We start from the raw sequence: 21,020 nt of genomic DNA, 5'->3' as shown, positions 1-21,020 counted from the left end.
ACCCACACAGACACTCACACACACTCACACACCCATACAGTCACTCACACACCCACTCACACACCCACATAACCACTCACATCCACTATCAGATCCATACAGCCAGCCACACACCCACTCACTGATCTACACAGTCACTCACACTCCCAGGCCCCTATTTATGAAGGGCCTGCACTGCTTTTGTGCCACTTTATTGTGACGCTGCAGCGACGTAATCAATGCACCACACTGCACCCTATTTACAAAGCGATGCAACTAGGCAGACTTTGTAAAGGCCTGCACTACATTATACCTGCATCAGAGTCCCCTGTAAAAAAGCCTCGTAGTGGCGCAGTGAAATGTATGAGATTTTACGATGCCATGTCTTCAACTTGACTGCTTTAAAATCCTTACGCCTGCTTCAAGTTGGCATAAGGATTGACACAGGTCTTTTCACATGGTACTCGCCCATGGGTCATGACACATTGCTGGAGTTGCGGCAGTTTTCTGTAACACTGGAGCAATGCATCATTTTTGCACCACCAGATACGTCAGAATTACTGATATATCCGTAAATCCTTGCGACATGGAGCGCCGTATTGTATGGCGCATCCATGGTGTCGCGAGGATGGCGCAACAAAAAGTGATGCTTTGCTATTTTGCCCTGCAAAGCGTCACTTTTCATAAATGATGCCCCTACTGTTACAGGTTACAGTTAGAAAATACAATATAAAAAACCTTTGAAATTCATTTAAAAAAACAGAGGTTACAGGGACGTTATGGTTAACATTAAAGAAGGACTCACAGGTCCACAGGGTTTCCCCATACATCGGAGGCCATCTTAACATTAGTTAAAATTATGCAGAAATAAAAATAAGTCATATAATTAACAACACAAAATGGGCTTCAAATAATCATGGAGAAGTCGAGGAAATACGGCAAGACTCAGAATCCTTCTTTAATGTTTACACTTGATGTAGTTACTTAACATGCATGGTTTTCAAAGCATATTACCCGTGAGCAAGGCATGTGTTACGCTGAAAAGAGCTCGGTAAAAATGTCATACTAATGGTGTTTTTGAAATTAACTGATTGGAATAAATCTCTGTTTCACCTTCGGATCGCTGTGAGTGTGCATCTTTGTTTTGGTTAGACTGAGTTGTGCTGCTAACATATATATCTATCTATATATATCTATATATATATATTATCTACTGGCGGTCACCAGTAGATAGTTATAGTTAGGACCGTGTTTCCATAGGAAATCTCAAAGTTCTATTTTGAATAACTTTGGCGCTGGTTGACGAATCTTCGCGAAATTTTCAAAACTAATGGGGCGCTCAGCTCAGCTCCTGCCCTGAAAGTCTCGGGGGGATTCGTCAAGCGGGGGCCGAGAAAAAAGGGGGGTCCCAAAACGCGTTTTCCCCATGCATTTTCCCATAGGACCTTTAGTCGAAGGTACAGCCCGAACGGCTGAACAGAATTACTTGAAATTTGGCAGAGAGGTAGTCCTCAGGTGAGGGATGTGGCTTTTGCATATATGGAGGCAATCTGTTCAGTAGTTCCTGAGAAAATTGCAGTTAAAAGCACATACATATCTATAGCCACGCACCGTGCGCGCACCGTGCGCGTACGGTGCGCGCACCCTAACGTGCGCGAGCGTAATTCTGATTGGTTGTTACATGTCAGTCAACGTTCGAATCGGTCGAAATCAGGAAGTGTCGGCCGCCATTGTGTTTGTTTTCAGTGCGAGAGTGGAAAAGGAAGGTGGTGAACGTGAAAAGGGTGCAGGGTAGAGAGTTCCTGACCCCCTAGCCTTTGTCAGGGGGTCCCAGAAGGACCCCGAAGGCAGAAAAAAACATTTACATTTTTTTTTTTAAATCGCGGGGGTGCGCGCACCGTGCACGCACGGTGAAAAACCATAAAAAAAATATATAATTTAATACGTAGTTTATTGAAAAATAAATATATAAAAAAATAATAATACATACATAACTTACCATTTAAAAAACCATACAAATTCACTGAAAAAACCATAGGTTTCACACACGTTATAGTTAGGAATTAGCATTTAAAAAACCTTGCAAATTCACTTAAAAAACCATAGGTTTCACACATGTTATAGTTAGGTGGATATTTCACTCGTAAAAAACCAATGAAATTCCACCGTTATAGTTAGTTCGGATAACTATAGCTCGCGCGACCGCCACTCTATCACAAGGATGATGTCAACAGTGATGTCAAGATTGATGCCACTGACCATGTCATGAGTGATGTAATATGTGACGTCATGAGCAGAGGATTGCGGGCGCGCGAGTTATAGTTATCTGAACTAACTATAACGGTGGAATTTCATTGTTTTTTTACGAGTGAAATATCCACCTAACTATAACATGTGTGAAACCTATGGTTTTTTAAGTGAATTTGCAAGGTTTTTTAAATGCTAATTCCTAACTATAACGTGTGTGAAACCTATGTTTTTTTCAGTGAATATATATATATATATATTCACTGAAAAAACCATAGGTTTCACACATGTTATAGTTAGCTGGACATTTCACTCGTAAAAAACCATTGAAATTCCTCCGTTATAGTTAGTTCAGCTAACTATAACTCGCGCGACCGCAATCCACTGCTGATGATATCGCATATTACATCACTTTATTCACTAAGATACTGTTAATAAGTCAGTTATACAATTAATTTTACAAAAAAAACATTCATTTAGACACTTATTTACCCATTTATTTTTCCATTAACCTTTAGATATACATATATAAAAAATATTTTTTTTCCAGAAAGACACATATTCACTGGATGATATCATCAGTGATGTCATCAGTGATGTCATTTGAGATGTCATCAGTGATGTCATGAGTGATGTCACTGACCATGTCATGAGTGATGTAATATGTGACGTCATCAGCAGTGGATTGCGGTCGCGCGAGTTATAGTTAGCTGAACTAACTATAACGGGGGAATTTCAATGGTTTTTTACGAGTGAAATGTCCAGCTAACTATAACATGTGTGAAACCTATGGTTATTTCAGTGAATTTGCAAGGTTTTTTAAATGCTAATTCCTAACTATAATGTGTGTGAAACCTATGGTTTTTTAGTGAATATATATATATATATATATTATCTACTGGCGGTCGCCAGTAGATAGTTATAGTTAGGACCGTGTTTCCATAGGAAATCTCAAAATTCTATTTTGAATAACTTTGGCGCCGGTTGACGAATCCTCGCGAAATTTTCAAAACTAATGGGGCGCTCTGTTCAGCTCCTACCCTGAAAGTCTCGGGGTGATTCGTCAAGCGGGGGCCGAGAAAAAAGGGGGGTCCCAAAACGCGTTTTCCCCATGCATTTTTCCATAGGACCTTTAGTCGCAGCTACAGCCCGAACGGCTGAACAGAATTACTTGAAATTTGGCAGAGAGGTAGCCATAAGGTCAAGGAAGTGCCTTTTGCAGGTCTGGTGTAAATCTGTTCAGTATTTCTGGAGAAAATAGCATTTAAAAGCATATACATATCTATACGTGCGCAGGGTGCGCGCACCGTGCGAGCACCGTGCGAGCACCCTAACGGCCGCCATTTTGTTTGTTTTCAGTGCGAGTGTGAAAAAGGAAGGTGGCGAACGTGAAAAGGGGGCAGGGTAGAGAGTTCCTGACCCCCTAGCCTTTGTCAGGGGGTCCCTGAAGGACCCCGAAGGCAAAAAAAAAAATTTTTTTTTTTAAAAATCGCGGGGGTGCGCGCACAGTGCGCGCACCCTGAAAAACCCCCCCAAATTATTATTTTTTTTTTTAAATCGCAGGGTGAAAACCAAAAAAAAAAAATAATCATTTTTAATACGTAGTTTATTGTAAAATAAATATATAAAAAAAATAATAATACATAAATAAATTAGCATTTAAAAAACCGTACAAATTCACTGAAAAAACCATAGGTTTCACACATGTTATAGTTAGGAATTAGCATTTAAAAAACCTTGCAAATTCACTTAAAAAACCATAGGTTTCACACATGTTATAGTTAGGTGGATATTTCACTCGTAAAAAACCAATGAAATTCCCCCGTTATGGTTAGTTCAGATAACTATAACTCACGCGACCGCCACTCTATCACAAGGATGATGTCATCAGTGATGTCATGAGTGATGCCACTGACCATGTCATGAGTGATGTAATATGTGACGTCATGTGCAGTGGATTGCGGGCGCGCGAGTTATAGTTATCTGAACTAACCATAACGGGGGAATTTCATTGGTTTTTTACGAGTGAAATATCCACCTAACTATAACATGTGTGAAACCTATGGTGAATTTATATATATATTCAGTGAAAAAACCATAGGTTTCACACATGTCATAGTTAGCTGGAAATTTTACTGATAAAAAACCAATGAAATTCCCCCGTTATAGTTAGTGCAGGCAACTATAACTCACGCGACCGCAATCCTCTGCTGATGACATATGTGTCTTTATGAAAAAAAAATATTTGTAATATATGTATAGCTAAAATTTAATGGAAGAAGACATGGGCAAATAAGTGTCTAAATACAGTATTAGCATCAGCAGAAGATTGTGGTCGCGTGAGTTATAGTTGCCTGCACTAACTATAACGGGGGAATTTCATTGGTTTTTTATCAGTAAAATTTCCAGCTAACTATAACATGTGTGAAACCTATGGTTTTTTCACTGAATTTGCAAGGTTTTTTAAATGCTAATTCCTAACTATAACGTGTGTGAAACCTATGGTGTTTTCAGTGAATTTGTACGTTTTTTTAAATGCTAAGTTACTTTACGCCATTCGTGGCGTGCGCGCCCACTTAACGCAGTTCGTTCCGTGCACGCACGATGCGCCTCGCGCACCGTGCGCGCACAGTGAGCACGCGGTGCGCTTCGCGCACCACGCGCCCACTTTACGCAGTTAGTGCCGTGCACGCACAGTGGGCACGCGGTGCGCTACGCACACCGCGTGCCCACGTTACGCTAGATGGGCCATGTACGCACGATGCGCTTCGCGCACCGTGCGCACATGGAGGACATATGATGCGCTTCGTTGTGAAAGGTAATATTTTAATTTTTCACATATTTTATATGCCATGCAGGAATGGTGCCCTTCGGGCACCATTTGCACATGGGGTGGGGAGAGTATCGATAATGTTTTGGTATTTATTACTTTTTAGCGTACGGTAAGCGTAATCGGCAAAATTATCGAAAAAATTAAAATTCCGTTTTTGGCCTTGGGGGGTCTTTGAGGACTCCCTCAACATGGCTGGGTGCTTAGGAGCTGTCTAAACAGCCCCTTTACATGTTTTTGGCCTTTGTTTTTTAACCCCCTCTCAGACTGCGAGAGAGAAAATGGCGGCCGCCGCTTCCTGGTTTCGACCGATTCGAATGTTTACTAAGATCTAAGAGCCAATCAGAATCGCGCTCGCGCACGGCGGCGTGCGCGTACGGTAAGCGCACCGTAAGCACACCGTAAGCTGGCTCAGATATATATATTGATTTAAAGGCTATTTTCTCAGAATCTACTGAACAGATTTACACCAAACCTACAAAAGGCACTTCCTTGACCTGTAGACTACCTCTCTGCCAAATTTCAAGGAACTCTGTTCAGCCGTTCGGGCTGTAGCTGTGTCTAAAGGTCCTATGGAAAAATGCATGGGAAAAACGCGTTTTGGGACCCCCCTTTTATCTCAGCCCCCGCTTGACGAATCCCCCCGAGACTTTCAGGGTAGGAGCGGAGCGTAGCGCCCCATTAGTTTTGAAAATTTCGCGAGGATTCGTCGACCGGCGCCAAAGTTATTCCAAATAGAATGTTGCGGTTTTCCTATGGAAACAGGGTCCTAACTATAACTACCTACTGGCGACCGCCAGTAGGTAATATATATTTATATATATATATATATATGTGTGTGTGTGTGTGTGGGTGTGTGGGTGTGTATGCGTGTGTTTATATAAAGTTATATAAATATATAATTATATATGTGTGTGTATATATATTTAGTAATAAATAATTTGTGGAATATATTTATTTTACATTAAATTAATATTATATATTATAATATTTAACATTTACTACTGTAAACTGTATATATTTGAATAAACATATTTCTGTATGTTTTGGGATGATATTACTGACTACGATATTTTACTCAATGATACACAATATTGTGTCACTGAACTCACAAAAATGTTGTCATTGAACTCACTAAACATTGCGTGCACTGATATCAATGTTGGCCTACTTCCACTCTGACTACTAACGAAGATCCATAGGCACACACAGACTCCACAAAATAGCCTGAAATTTAAATGTAGCCACAATTAGAGAAATCAATAGACTAGGCGAACAAAAACTGCAAACATTTCTGGTAAACTCAGGTTACATATCATCAGCCCAAAACATGACATAAGCATCAAGAGCAATGGAGCTGCTGCTCTTCCAGCGTAAACCCTCTATAACCACCTACGCAGATATACATTTTTATAATAACTCTGGGGCATATTATCAAGGAACGGCATTAAAATTATCTCCGCTTTATAGGCAGAAAACTGCAGCTAAAGCGGCGATAATGGGCTTGATAATATGCCGCAGAGAATTCCAATAGAACCCCATGTTCACACCAAAACATGGGCTTCTATTGGAATTCTCAAGGGCATATTATCAAGCCCATTATCACCGCTTTAGCAGCAGTTTTCTGCCGATAAAGCGGCGATAATTTTAACGCCTGACCTTGATAATATGCCCCTCTGTTTCTATATAAAGCAGAGAATCAGCTGTAAGCATGGAAAAGGGTAAAAGTTCCGTGCTCCACTTTTCTCGCGGAAATAGAAAAGTGAACCACATTTCAGGCTTGTGTCCCATTTTTCCCCATTCTGCACCACCAGCAATCTCTACTTAGTAATGAAACATGCTTAACAGCACAGCTCTTCACTTAACAATGTGAATTTACAAGTACCACAAAAATGCAGACCCTATTCAATGAGTAAATGAAGCACAAAGCGGTAAATAAGATGAGTGCCTGGAGAGAGCCATTGTGAGTTCCATGTCTGCATGGCTGGACAGAGGAAATTACTGTTAGGTAAACAATGAAACATCTACAACCCCAACTGTTGCTGTACATTAGGAAGTGGAGCAACCTGGCCTTTGAGGCTATCTATCCAAACAATGTTTTAATGAGTTCAAGGAGGGCCTGTAGAAGGCAGAGGGCATTTATTTACTGAAAGAATGTGGAATATTAAAGTTGCAAAATTCCAAAGTCCTCAGGAGGTTGCTTTATTCCCCTAAAATGAAAACAGAAAATGTATCAATTAAAACAGAAGAGTACACAAAGAAACTACTAGTGCGTCAAATGAGATGGTGCTTGAAAAATGTAAGCTGAATAGTAATGTTTGAAGTGGCTAACTTCAAGAGGCTGAATATTGGCAGTGAGCTGCTATTATGTCCAGTCACCAATCTGCCTATGGTTCTTCTCTCTGTCATCCAACTCGTTTACTCTTTTGCATGTGATTTCTGTATGTTTTTATCTTATATCTTCCAAGTTTTCTCTATTATCCATCATATTTCTTGCATTATCCAACAAAGAACGTGGTGTGTCTATTGCACACTTTTCGGGTGTGCTGTTTTTAAAGACCTGTATCAGCTTTTTGATTCGTATAAATTTGCAATTAAACTGTATTTAATGAATAAACTAACTTTCTAATGTCATTCTGTATCTTGGTAAACTTAGAACATAACAAGCACGTGTTCATAGAAACAATAAAGACTAAAAACAGTGCCTGATAACAACAATCATAGATGTATGATTTTATCAAGTGATATATATTCCAATTTTCAAATAATTTGGCAGGAAAATGTAAATAACACTCTATGCTGACCTGCAGTGGAATTCAAGGGGCCCTGGGCGGCAGAAAACAAGTAAAAGTTATTTGTGGAGGGAGTAATATAGTTTTGCACTATAAGTGAACAGGAGTGAGTGACAGCAGAGGGATAAGAAAGATAAAATAAACAGGGATTACCAGAGGCCTTCCAGGTTTGGAAATTGAGCAGATTGATAAAAGATACATATGCCTGCACTGTAAAAGGAAGATATTCACAAATGATTAGAAGTAACAATATATCAATGCTATGAAAAATAAACGTTTTCGAATTAAATGAAAAGGAAAATATCTAATTAAAAGTCAATATTTTCGAATCACATGAAAAGGTAAATAGCCTCGAATGAGTAATAATAAAATATATCAATGCCATGAAAAGTCAATAGCAAATATAAAAATGTGCCTAGTCCATAAACTGAAAACTGCAATACTGAATACAATGCACATTTTCATAATAAATGAGAATGGATGTCTCTATTGTTGAACATCCTGAACTAATACCTCACACTGCTGAAAGCAGAAAATAAACTCATATCCCCTGATCCTATCGGAGACACCAATAATCATGAAAGGGTATAACATAAATCAGATCTATCATGGCCCGTTATGACACATCCCTGAAGGCAGTAAGACCTCTTTCGAACAATGCAGTCGCAATACAGATCAAATCCATTAATGAATAACAGATGTAGGAAATCCGCCTTTTGCTGGACACTATATTTTAGCTGACTTTAGAACTCTGTGCACTTTAACCCTGCTGAACAGTGGTAAAGTGCCTGTGCGCCCTTTTAAATATGGTTGAATTGGTATATGCCTAATTGGTATATTTAACTTTCTTACAAGTCCCTAGTGTGTGGTCCAAAATGTAACCTGGGCCTGTAAGTTAAATGTCACTACTGGACTGCAGCACCTATTGTGCAATCCACTACAACGACATTGTAGAATGTGGCTTCTGGCCTACCAGTGTAGCCTGACTGTGACAGTTTGAACACTGCAAACTGACTGGTCAAAATAAACCCTTTTGACATGCCAAACCTCACTTTCCCTACCTAGGCTTTGTAGTTCACAAGGTAGAGTGCATGGTATTCAAATGTAGGAAATATGGAAAGTTAATGTTAACATGTCCTACAGTGATGAGCATCCAAAAGCTGTTTATCAACGGGCAGGCCTATGTGTCATTTGAAGGGAATTCACAGCACAGATTTGAAAAACTAAAACAGTATTTTGGAACGTGGACTAGCTAGAAAAACAACTAAACAACCATTTTTAATAGCTATTACAAATCCAATTCAACTGGAGAGGATGTGGCCTAATGGCTAGAGTGGTTGTCCTTGTAGCTGGGGAACTGGGTTTAAGTCTCCGCAGGGACGCTCAACATCCTGTGATTCAGGACAAATCACTTAATCTCCCAGTGCCTAACAAAATGAATGTGTCTGTCTGTAACACAACTGGTGCTTATGTAAAGCATTCTGATAACTTTGGACGGAGTTCATGCTGTATAAAACTACACAAAAACATTATGTCCGATTTTAATAAATATTAGATCAAAGTATCTTTTTACGTAACCTTTTACCTGTCTGAAATTCCTGGAGGCTAATTTGCATTTGCTCTCAAACTTCTCTCAGCCTCTGATTAACATTTGAATCAGTGTGAAAAAGTTGTGAAATGCATCCTAGAAGCAAACATTAGGCTGCCCTGAATGGGCAAAGATGACACCTCTGAGCCTCCAAGAATATGCAGGAAGGTGGCTTTGAGTATTCTTTTGACATTACAGTGTAAAATCTTGCTTGAGTGTCAAAGCCTTCTTGACAGGTCTACTTGGTTTTACTTATAACACCGCGGGCGCACTTGGAAGGAGAACAGGATGGCAAAATATTCTTGGGTACACACTGTTTGGTTGCTGGAATACCCCACTTTGTTCTACCAGACCTCTAACTCTAGGTTAAGTGTCGGTATAGTGACTGCCCTAAACTGGATTTACTCTTAGATGTGATAAGACACTAGGATTATCATAGTACAGTACCCACAAATACCACCAACCTTCAGAGCCCAGGTAGAAGTTTGTCCAAGGAAGCGCCTTTTTGAGATTTGTTGTAAATCCGTTCAGTTGTTGCGGACTTATTTAACAGTTTTTTAGATATACAACTGTGGACGTGGATGATACGCGAACCAACCGGGATCTTGTGCTAAGATCTGGTTGGCTGCCAACACTTCAAACCAGGAAATGTTGGCAGCCATCTTGTGACTTGGTTGAACAGAGTCTAAGAAAAAACATTAAAAATAAAGAAAAGGTGGCAGGGTAGAAACACCCTGACCCCCTAGGCCTCTTGGGGTGGATTAGGGGTAAAAACACATCTTTTTATTTTATTTTCGATAGTGCTGGGTCCAAGAATCCCACTGAAAAATATTTTTAAAAAGGAAAGGCAGACTTTCACGCTTCGTTATTAATTAGCCCCCAGGTGGCCGAGCTAGGTCCCGGAGGCAGTTTTTATAGTATTGTGCCTCGGGTCCTGCCACCTCCCATGGGCATACATATATTAACTGATGTGGGGGGCCCACACAGCCCCCCGCAGCCTTGGGGACCACCACCACCCCTGGGCTATTGATTGAAATTAATGCTGGGGAGGCCCATATGGTCTCCTCCGCAGCTACTTCCCCCAGGCTCATAATGTAATAATGTGGGTGGGCGCTGGGCCCTCCTGCGGCCCCAGAGACTACCACCTTCCCGGGGCAATGACTGAAAGAAAGGAGGAGGTGTGTGGCTCCCTCCAGCCCCAGGGACCAACACCTCCCAAGGGCAACCTTTAATAGAAATTCAGGGGGGCCCACTTGGCACCCCCAACAACCCACGGACCACCACCTCCCCAGGGCTCCCAATATATATATGCAGGGGGTCCGCTGCAGACCCCCAGCCTCAGAGACCATCTATTCCCGGGGCAAATTAGAACAAAGGATGTGGGCAGTGTGCCCCCCGCATGGATCCCTAGATGGCCCTGGGGCCAGTTTTCACTCAGGGCCAGCTCCAGCAATTTCCCAGGGTGCCCACCCTGTGACATTGCAGTTTGCTATGGCTTGGCAGAGCCCGCCAAGCCATAGCAATCCCTGCTCTGCTTTCAACAAGTGAGAACATAAAAAATGCACTTGCTTGCTAAAAGCGGAGCATATTTGGTTTCACAGACAGGGAACTACCTTTCCAGTAGCTCCACGTATGTGAAATCAATGCAGGCTCTCGTGGATACGGGGAGCTGGCAGAGACTGCGGGGGCCTTGAGGCCCCCCGTGGTTCCTAACAAATGTCAATGGGTTATCTGGGTGGGATGAGGGCACCCAAAATAGAGTGCAGGCCCCTGGGGATGGAATCCCTGGGCCAAAATCAGCCCAGGAGGGTGGCCGCACGGCCCCCCTCCAACAATAAAAAAGGCTGTGCACCAGGGGATAGGGTCCCTTGGGCCAAAATAGGCCGGGGAGGGGGGCTGTGCTGCCCCTCCCCCTTATTTTTTTAGCAAAAAATTAAATGGCAGTGCTTTGAGGATGGGGTCCCCAGGGTGAAATAGGACCGGGGAGGGGGGCTGCGTGGCCCCCTCCCAGGCTCATTGAAAAAAGGCCTGGCCCTGGCGGAGGGGACTCCCAGGGCCAAAAATGGCTCAGGGAAGGGGGCTACACAGCTCCCCTCCCTTAAAAAAAGAAAGGAAAAAAAACCTCTGGCATGTCACAGGAGGCCACGGCCCCTTCACCACCACTCAGCAAACTTACCTCCTGGAGCACTGCCGGTTGGGGGATTAAGTCTCCTTGGATCCGGAAGGTCCTTGGGGCCAACAAGCAATTCTGTCCCCTCCAGTAAGTCCCACACAGTGGGAGGCCATGCCCCCTTTCTCCTCCACTCTGCAAATTTAATTACTACTTAAAAACACATAGAAATTCAATGAACAAACCAAAGGTTACAGGGACATTACAATTAGGAATTAGCATTTAAAAACCTTAGAAATTCATTGGAAAAAAACTGAAGTTACAGGGACATTATAGTTAGGCTCAAGTTTCATTCATACAATACCAGTGAAATGTATCAGTTATAGTTTGCTGAGCTAACTATAACTAGCACCCCTGCATTGCATTGCTCAGGACCTCACATATTACGTCACTCATGACATGGTCAGTTAAATCACTGATGGCATCACTGATGCCATCTCAATTACATCACTGATGACATCATCCACAGAATCACTAATGCACCCACTCACTCCCCCCTAGAACATTTCATACCCCACTCCGGCACAACTATTCTTGAACCCATTTAAAGACCCATACCAGTAGTCAACACACCCACTCACTGATTCATACATAGATCTACACACACATCCACTCACTCACCCATAGAGCCACTCATACACCCCCTCACTAATGCAGCAACCGACATATCCACGAATACACCCATACAGCCACTCACACGATGAGTCAGTCACACATAGATCTACTCATACACCTACTCACTCACCCATACAGCCAATGACACAGCCACTTACTCAGACACACAGTTACACACACACTCACTTTCTCATACAGATACTAACACATACTCACTCACCTATACAGTCAGTGTCACAAGCACTCACTTACAAATACAGCCACTCTAACATTCACTCACTCACCCATACAGTCACTCAGATACCCCATCACTCACCTATACTGCCTTTCATCTTCCCATTTACTCACCCATATCCCACTGACACATCCACTCACTCACCCACACAGCCATATACCCACTCACTAACCCACACAGCCACTGACTCACCCACTCACTCATCCATACAGGCAGTTGCACATCCCCTCACCCACCCACACAGACACTTAGACACCCATACATGCAATCAGACTACCAATCAATCCCACCTACAGCCACTCTCGTACCCACTCACACACCCATACAGACACTGACTCAGACATTCACAGAACCAGTCACTCACCCATACATTCACTTAGACACCTAATCACTCACTTATACAGTCAGTCACGCACCTACTGAATCATCCATACAGGCACTCATACACCCACTGAATCACCAATACACCTTGGTTTATATAATTAACACTCGTAAACGTTTTAAAAACTCTCACAGTGACTGGATGATGTCATTTGAGATGTCACCAGTAATGTCATCAGATAAGCCACTGACCATGTCATGAGTGATGTAATATGTGAGGTCATAAGCAGTGCATTTGGGGGCGCAAGTTATAGTAAGCTCAGCTAACTATAACTGCTGAATTTCACTGGACAGACAGACAGACAGACAGACAGACAGACAGACAGACAGACAGACAGACAGACAGACAGACAGACAGATAGATAGATAGATAGATAGATAGATAGATAGATAGATAGATAGATAGATAGATAGATAGATAGACATAAACTCGTAACATTAATAATTAAATATTTTATTAGTTTAAAAACTTATAGTTAACTTATTAAAAAGTGAATTATATTTATACACTTTTTCAAAATTAATTTATATTATTAAACACAAGTTTTAATTAACTCCACTAAATATCAATTAAAAATAAAATTGCTCAGAAGGATATTATAATTTATTTTGTCTACAATTAATATTTATAAAACAAAATATACCTAAATTCTTTAATTATTTAATAAACTTTTATTTTTAAGAGGTATTGTTTGCTAATATTTTATTTTATTTGGTTTACGGCAAAAATATTTGATTTAGTTTATTTCACGTTTATATTCTACCAGAAAAACAAATTGTTAAAAAAATATTATAAAACATATACTTCCTCAAAGAGAGATTTCCACTGTGATGGCGTAGATCTCGCCACAGTGGCAGAGAGCTCTGCCTATTTATGAAAAGTTACAAGTAGTTACTTTGCACTCATAAATTTGACTGAACCCTTTGGTTTTAGGGGTTAGGTATTTGTAAGTCTACAATTTAAAATCAGGCCCGGTTCTAGAGGGTGGGTCGGGTGGACCAGGCCCACCCAAACATGAGCCTGGCCCACCCAAACATGAATCTTGGCCCTCGCAATGACGTCAGGAAGGCCAACTGAAAATGCCCACTGCAAGTTAAAACATTCCTCTGAACGTTATTTTTCTAGGAGTTGCGCGATTGGGCCTGGGCTCTCACAGGCACCCCCAATCACTCATCTCATTTTCGAAAGGTGGGTTGTGTCCCCGCCCACTCGTGCAGGTACAGGGGCATGGCGAAGGGGAGAAATCCTCTTTGGTACCAGGTAATCTTTGCGTACCGTCCTGCTGCGTGGATATATCCTGCTTTTAGCGCTGGAGAAAATTAGTTTGTTGATCCTGATTAATCTTTCCTGACCTCTTCAGCTGTTTATCAGATCCGGATAGGAGTAGGTAAGAGAATGTGTGACTATTGTTCCGGTTTTTTAAATCTGCTTCGGCCCAGCTAGATACATACTTCGTTTATGCTTCGAGGATGTGTGTATATTAGTTAATATTTTAAAAGTCTGTGAGGGTCCAGCAACACACATACTTCGTGTATGCCGTGTATATGTAATTTATATCGTTGTATCGTATCATGACGGATGCAAGACACAACTACTAAAATGTCCAGATAACTCTGGTGATTAATGATCTTGCTGGAGAGAAATATTTTGTCTGTTCGTAATTTTTAAATGCAGATAAACTGTATTTTATGTGGATAGCTCAGCGGGTTACTTGCAGTACAGAAGTTACAATCCTAAAATAGGACAGTGACCTACGAACTGACATCGAAGAGCTGCATACAAACCTGAATGGAATAATTAGAACTTCTTTTTTTAGTGTTGCAATATAGTTCAAATTTCCCCACTCTTTCATTACTCTAATGTTGCTATAAAGAGTTTGTTTTTGGCAGATATACATTTTAATCAGTAAAGCCAACCCGGCAAACACTGGGGCATGCTATAAATCCTGTGTCTGTGCTTCTCCTTACCAAACCCTCTTAAAACATACTGCCCACCAATATGGATGCAAAAAGAACTGATGATGGACAGAATCACCCCACTTCAGCCAGGATAGCTTGATTCCAGTGGCATGGAGAGCACGGGACTCACGTCTGAGCATACCCGTCACTCTGAGTGACGAATGCAAAAAGAACTGTTGATGGACAAAATGCAGAACAATGTCATACATTCACCCCAGTACAGAGATCTGGGCCTAAATCCATCGTTTTTTTGCTCACCATGCCATTCCAGTCTTGACCCTGTGCCCCATGTGAACAGTCCAGCCCGAATTGCCAGGCCAGGTCCTCCCTGAACTGGAAACAAGCATACTAGGATCAGTTTCGGGGTTTCACTCCTCTTCAGCCAGCATAGCTTGATTCCAGTGCCATGGAGAGCACGGGACTCACGTCTGAGCATGCCCGTCCCACTCAGGGTGACAAATGCAAAAAGAACTGCTGATGGACAAAATGCAGAAAAATGTCATACATTCACCCCAGTACAGAGATCTGGGCCTAAATCCATTGTTTTTTTGCTCACCATGCCATTCCAGTTTGGACTGAGCCATATGCAAATCAGTCTTGACCCTGTGCCCCATGGTAACAGTCCAGCCCGAACTGCCAGGCCAGGTCCTCCCTGAACTGGAAACAAGCATCATAGGACCGGTTTCGGGGATTCACCCCTCTTCAGCCAGGATAGCTTGATTCCAGTGGCATGGAGAGCTCGGGACTCACGTCTGAGCATACCCATCCCACTCAGGGTGACAAATGCAAAAAGAACTGTTGATGAACAGAATGCAGAACAATGTCATACATTCACCCCAGTACAGAGATCTGGGCCTAAATCCATCGTTTTTTGCTCGCCATTCCAGTTGGGACCCAGTCATATGCAAATCAGTCTTGACCCTGTGCCCCATGGGAACAGTCCAGCCCTAACTGCCAGGCCAGGTCCTCCCTGAACTGGAAACAAGCATCCTAGGACCGGTTTCGGAGTTTCACCCCTCTTCAGCCAGGATAGCTTGAATCCAGTGGCATGGAGAGCACGGGACTCACGTCTGAGCATACCCGTCCCACTCGGGGTGACAAATGCAAAACAAACTGTTGATGAACAGAATGCAGAACAATGTCATACATTCACCCCAGTACAGAGTTCCGGGCCTAAATCCATCGTTCTTTTGCTCACCATGCCATTCAAGTTTGGACCCAGCCATATGCAAATCAGTCTTGACCCTGTGCCCCATGGGAACAGTCCAGCCCGAACTGCCAGGCCAGGTCCTCCCTGGACTGGAAACAAGCATCCTCGGACCGTTTTCGGGGTTTCACCACTCTTCAGCCAGGATAGCTTGATTCCAGTGGCATGGAGAGCATGGGACTAACATCTGAGCATACCCGTGCCACTCGGGGTGACAAATGCAAAAAGAACTGTTGAAAGACAGAATGCAGAATAATGTCATACATTCCCCCAGTACAGAGATCTGGGCCTAAATCCATCGTTTTTTTGCTCACCATGCCATTCCAGTTGGACCCAGCCATATGCAAATCAGTCTTGACCCTGTGCCACATGGGAACAGTCCAGCCCGAACACCCAGGCCAGGTCCTTCCTGAACTGGAAACATGCATCCTAGGACCGGTTTCGGGGTTTCACCCCTCTTCAGCCAGGATAGCTTGATTCCAGTGGTATGGAGAGCCCAGGATTCACATCTGAGCATGCCAGGTCTAAACTGGGGTGGCATAGTGAGCAAAAGAATGATGGATATAACCCAGATCTATTGACTGGGGGTGAATGTTTTGATTTGCTCTGCATTCCGTCCATCAATTTTGTGTCTTTTGCTTCCTCGCTCTAAGTGCGCCAGGTATGCCCAGACGTGTATCCTGGGCTCACTGTGCCACTGGAATCAAGCTATCCTGGCTGAAGAGGGGTGAAACCCCGAAACCGGTCCTAGATGCTTGTTACTGGTCCAGGGAGGACCCGGCTTGGCAATTCGGGCTGAACTGTTCCCATGAGGCACAGGGTCAAGACTGATTTGCATATGGCCCGGTCTAAACTGGGGTAGCATGGTGAGTAAAAGAATGATGGATATAACCCAGATCTATTGACTGGGGGTGAATATTTTGATTTGTTCTGCATTCCGTCCATCAATTGTGTATCTTTTGCACCAGTATGGATTACATGTGATTCCTACACCTTGTAATTCTCATTGGCTTATGTGACATTCCTATAGGCTGATTTACATACTTGTATGATTCATTGTCTCTGCATATGTGTGCATGATGTAAAGTACTGTGACAGCCTACACTATGAGTAGCGCTATACAACAAATTAAATTGAATATGAGAGAGGGGCTACAGAGAGATGAGGGGCACTGGTGGAGGGTGGCAATTAGGGAATCCGAGGAGGAGGTCAATAGGGGGAGAGGCTATGGAGCGATAAGGGGCACTGGTGGAGGGTGGCAGTGAGGGAATCCAAGGAGGAGGTCATGGGGTGCTACGGAGAGATGAAGTGCACTGCTGGAGGTTGGTAGTGAGGGAGTCTGAGGAGGTGATGAGGGGGAGAGGCCATGGAGCGATGGGGTGCACTGGTGGAGGGTGGCAATTATTGAATCCAAGGTGAGGTCATTGGGGGAGGGGCTTTAGAGTGATGAGGGGCACTGGTGGAGTTTGACAATTAGGGAATCCGAGGAGGAGGTCAATAGGGGGAGAGGCTATGGAGCGATGAAGGGCACTGGTGAAGGGTGGTAGTGAGGGAATCTAAGGAGGAGGTCACGATGGTGAGGGGCTTTGGAGCGATGATGATCACTGGTTGAGGGTGGCAATGAGGGAATCCGAGGAGGAGGTCATGGGGAGAGGGTGGGAGATACGGAGAGATGAGGAGCACTGTTTGAGGGTGGTAGTGAGGGAGTCAGAGGAGGAGGCCATGAGGGGGAGGGGCTGCAGAGAGATGGAGTGCAATGTTAGAGGGCTGTAGTAAAGGTATCTACAGAGAAAGAGGTCAGTGGTGGGGCGCCAATAAATAACTCTCCATATGCTCTGCATACACACTGAAGCAATCCTTGTATCATAGTGACTGTTTACAAGTAGATATGATGTAATCTATGGCTTGTAGACTACCTCCAGAAGCGATCAATTGGGCCGGTAGTGGCCCCCCCCCGAACGCACCCTTGGCCCACCCAAATAAAAATTCCTGGAGCTGGGCCTGTTTAAAATACATTTATACTCAAAAGTAATACATCTACTCCAAAATATGAACACATTTAAAAGAGTAGATGTACTCGTGTAAATGTACATTTGTAAATAGTCCCCAACATGCTAACATGTGTTGTTATGTCCTACAATATTAGTGTCAACAGAATATTAGTATTATATTAGTGTACCACGATATTTTTATAATGTACTGCAAATCCTGCTTCCTTTGAACTCAACTTTAGAGGTAGACGCCCATCCATACCTCGTTCTGCGAAAAGAATAACAAGTAGAAAAAGACAAAAGACTGTATTTTTCGTTCTCAATGCCATGACGCATGCACATTTAAGAAAGGATCATATGAGAAGTTTCATAGCCTACGTATATCTCCCACCTACGCATTTCGTTTAAATGAACATATGACTGATATGAGTAGAAATTTGCATTGGTTAGTAAATGGTATAGTTGCATTTTGTCCTCCCATATCTTTCGCTCAATTACCCGACTCTCGCTTCCAAATTCTCCTCTGACTCTCGCTTCACAGCTCTTACTTGGTCTCGTATATCCTAGTTACCATGTCCGCTTATGTAACAAACAATATGGGCAAAGGTAGTCTGCTTTTAAATTAGCGTTCTATATGACAATAGTGACATCTAGTGTCCACATCTAGTGTGACAGCTAGTGTTGAAATGTGTGCCTTGCAGTTTACGTGCTACAAGTGATGTGAGTAATCCGAAATCAATCCAAATATTCTACCAAATGTTCTGTGCGTTGGAAGATTTATTAAGCCAACCGAGAGGTATTCAGGGTCACAGCAACCACAGAACATAAAACACAAACTCAGATTACTTCGGTTTAGAGTAAAATTTTAGAAAACCATACAAACTTTTAGCAACGACAAGACTACACTCAACAACAAACGAATAACCGAGGCAATATCTCAGATTACTCATCGAAGTGTAGATTGGGTATACTTCTCAAAAGGGTTTCTTGAAATATTCTACAGAAGGTTGTGAGCCCAACAGTCATCTGAAAAGTAACACATGGGGTTGTAATGATAAAAAAAACGTAATTATGTCATGTGTTTTTGTACAGTGCAATATTTACCAATTAGAAAGCCTATTGTACCCTTTGGGGGAGTCATACTTTCATATACAGTAGGAATACATGTTTTTCTTACCCAGCTAAATGGGAATGCTTAAATTACTTACAGGTAATGGCATTACTCCCTCGCTTTCATTCATTACACATGTTGCTCACTGACACATCAGACCAATTACCTCCCGGTAAGTCTTCCTCACCACCTGAGTTACACAGTGAGCTTCAGCTAGAACACTACAAGAAATGTTACGCTCTAGTCCTCCCCTTCCTTCCCAACATGGCAGACCTCCTTCACCCTTGACCCAGTACAAGGAGAGGCACAACCCACTCCACTTCCTGTCCTTTTGTTCTGCGCTTCAGACTCTCCAAGCGCGATATTCAGGTATGTGGGACAAGGACACCTGGGGTGGAGACCCTGCGAAGCGGGCTCTTGTTAAACACCTTTCTACCCTTTTCTAGTGGGGCTTTTCGCCGAGGCTCAGCAGAGCAAGCTCCTCATGGATGGTGGAGGCCCTGTTTCAGCGGGCTCATTCTGGGGGTGTGGCTCTTTCCTTACGTCTGCCTCTCTTTTCGCTGGGGCACTTCTGAGAGTAACCTGCTGGTTCAGCTGTTCCACTGGCCTGTGCCGCCTTCTCCTGCTGCTTTTGTTTGCTGGGCGGCAGTAGGGCGGTCGGCTGTCTTACGGTGGCCTGGCTCTACTACTCTCATGACGCGCCACACACTCCAGCCTTTCCGGCGTTTTGCCTAGGAATGCGGGCGTAGCGTCCCGGTGTTGGCAGGCTCACTGCTGTTGGTGTGGGCTGCTTGGCAACCATCTGGGCTCGGTTGTGTTTGTTTTCTACGACATGAATTCACTACTTATTCCTTTCGCTTTGCTGGGAGATTTACATTTCCTCTCAGTGTGTGGGGCAGAATGGGGCCTGGTGAAGGACCCCACATGGAGGCAGGCCCTAGGGTGCAGGCTCCTGCAGAGGCGTCCTCCTTGCAGGCCATCCAGCAGAGGATTCAGGCTGCTCTGGCTGCAGCTTTTAAAGAGTGTGAGTGCTCCCATTCCCCCATAAAGCAGCGCCTTGAGCCTTCCACCAGTGCTGAGGTGGATGAGGAGGTGGATGATCTCCGAGGCAGATATGTGCAGGGGCAGGAGCTGAAGCAGGTCCTGCAGCACATTAAGGATAGCCTGCCTTTTTCTGTACTTCAGGTTGAGGAGGATGCGGATGATTAGGTCTCACCTGACCCAGCGCATGCGCTGGTCTGGCGAGACTTATTGAGAGGGCTCCAAAAAGTGCTACCAGGCCAGCCTAGAGCTACAGTGCATGTGCGCGGGCGCGCGCGTCGCACTTTACCGCGATTATTTTCACTTTCGCGGCCGCGCAGCCGCTTTGATGTTTGATCGCGATCACTTTCGAGCCAATAGGTTTCGCTTTTGGGACCTTATAAGTGTTTAGTTATGCAACTGTTGCATGGCTAAACACTTGTAAGGTCCAAAGGCGAGACCTATTGGCTATGCCAATGCTTGTTTTTACATGTAGTACCGTCTTTCCAGGGCTATCCCTTTAAAAGCTATGCTATTCAGAATTTTTCTAAAGACTTTCCTGATGCTGTGAAGGGTGATTTTCTAATAGCTGGGTTGCCCTCTCATGGGTCCATCATTTCAGAGGATTCCTCTCCTTAAGACCCGGTAGACAAAAGAGTGGAGGCGGCAGTTAAGAGGTCTTATGCCGCCGCCAACTTCTCCATTAGGGCATCTGCCTACCTTTCCTACACTGTTCAGTCTCTTTTGAAGGACTTTCAGTCTTTCACCAAGCTTATGGAGCAGGGGGCTGATGTCTTGCCTACCCTGGCGGTCTTGGAGCAGCAGACGAGACAGTTGTCCGACATTTCCTTTGATACCGTAGGGGCTGCTGCAGCTGCTTTTGGGGGCGCTGCTA

At 43.5% G+C, this 21,020-nt stretch overlaps 1 pseudogene; it reads right to left on the bottom strand.

Annotated features, from left to right (window-relative positions):
- LOC146857418 (uncharacterized) overlaps positions 1-19,736 on the bottom strand; it is a 172,034-nt pseudogene extending 152,298 nt beyond the window's left edge.
- Positions 19,737-21,020: the final 1,284 nt, after the last annotated feature.

Source organism: Triturus cristatus, chromosome 3_2 (genome assembly GCF_964204655.1).
Source record: "Triturus cristatus chromosome 3_2, aTriCri1.1, whole genome shotgun sequence".
Lineage (NCBI taxonomy): Eukaryota > Metazoa > Chordata > Amphibia > Caudata > Salamandridae > Triturus > Triturus cristatus.
The sequence above is the reverse complement of the archived record's forward strand: the minus strand, read 5'-3'. Positions and strand labels throughout refer to the sequence as shown.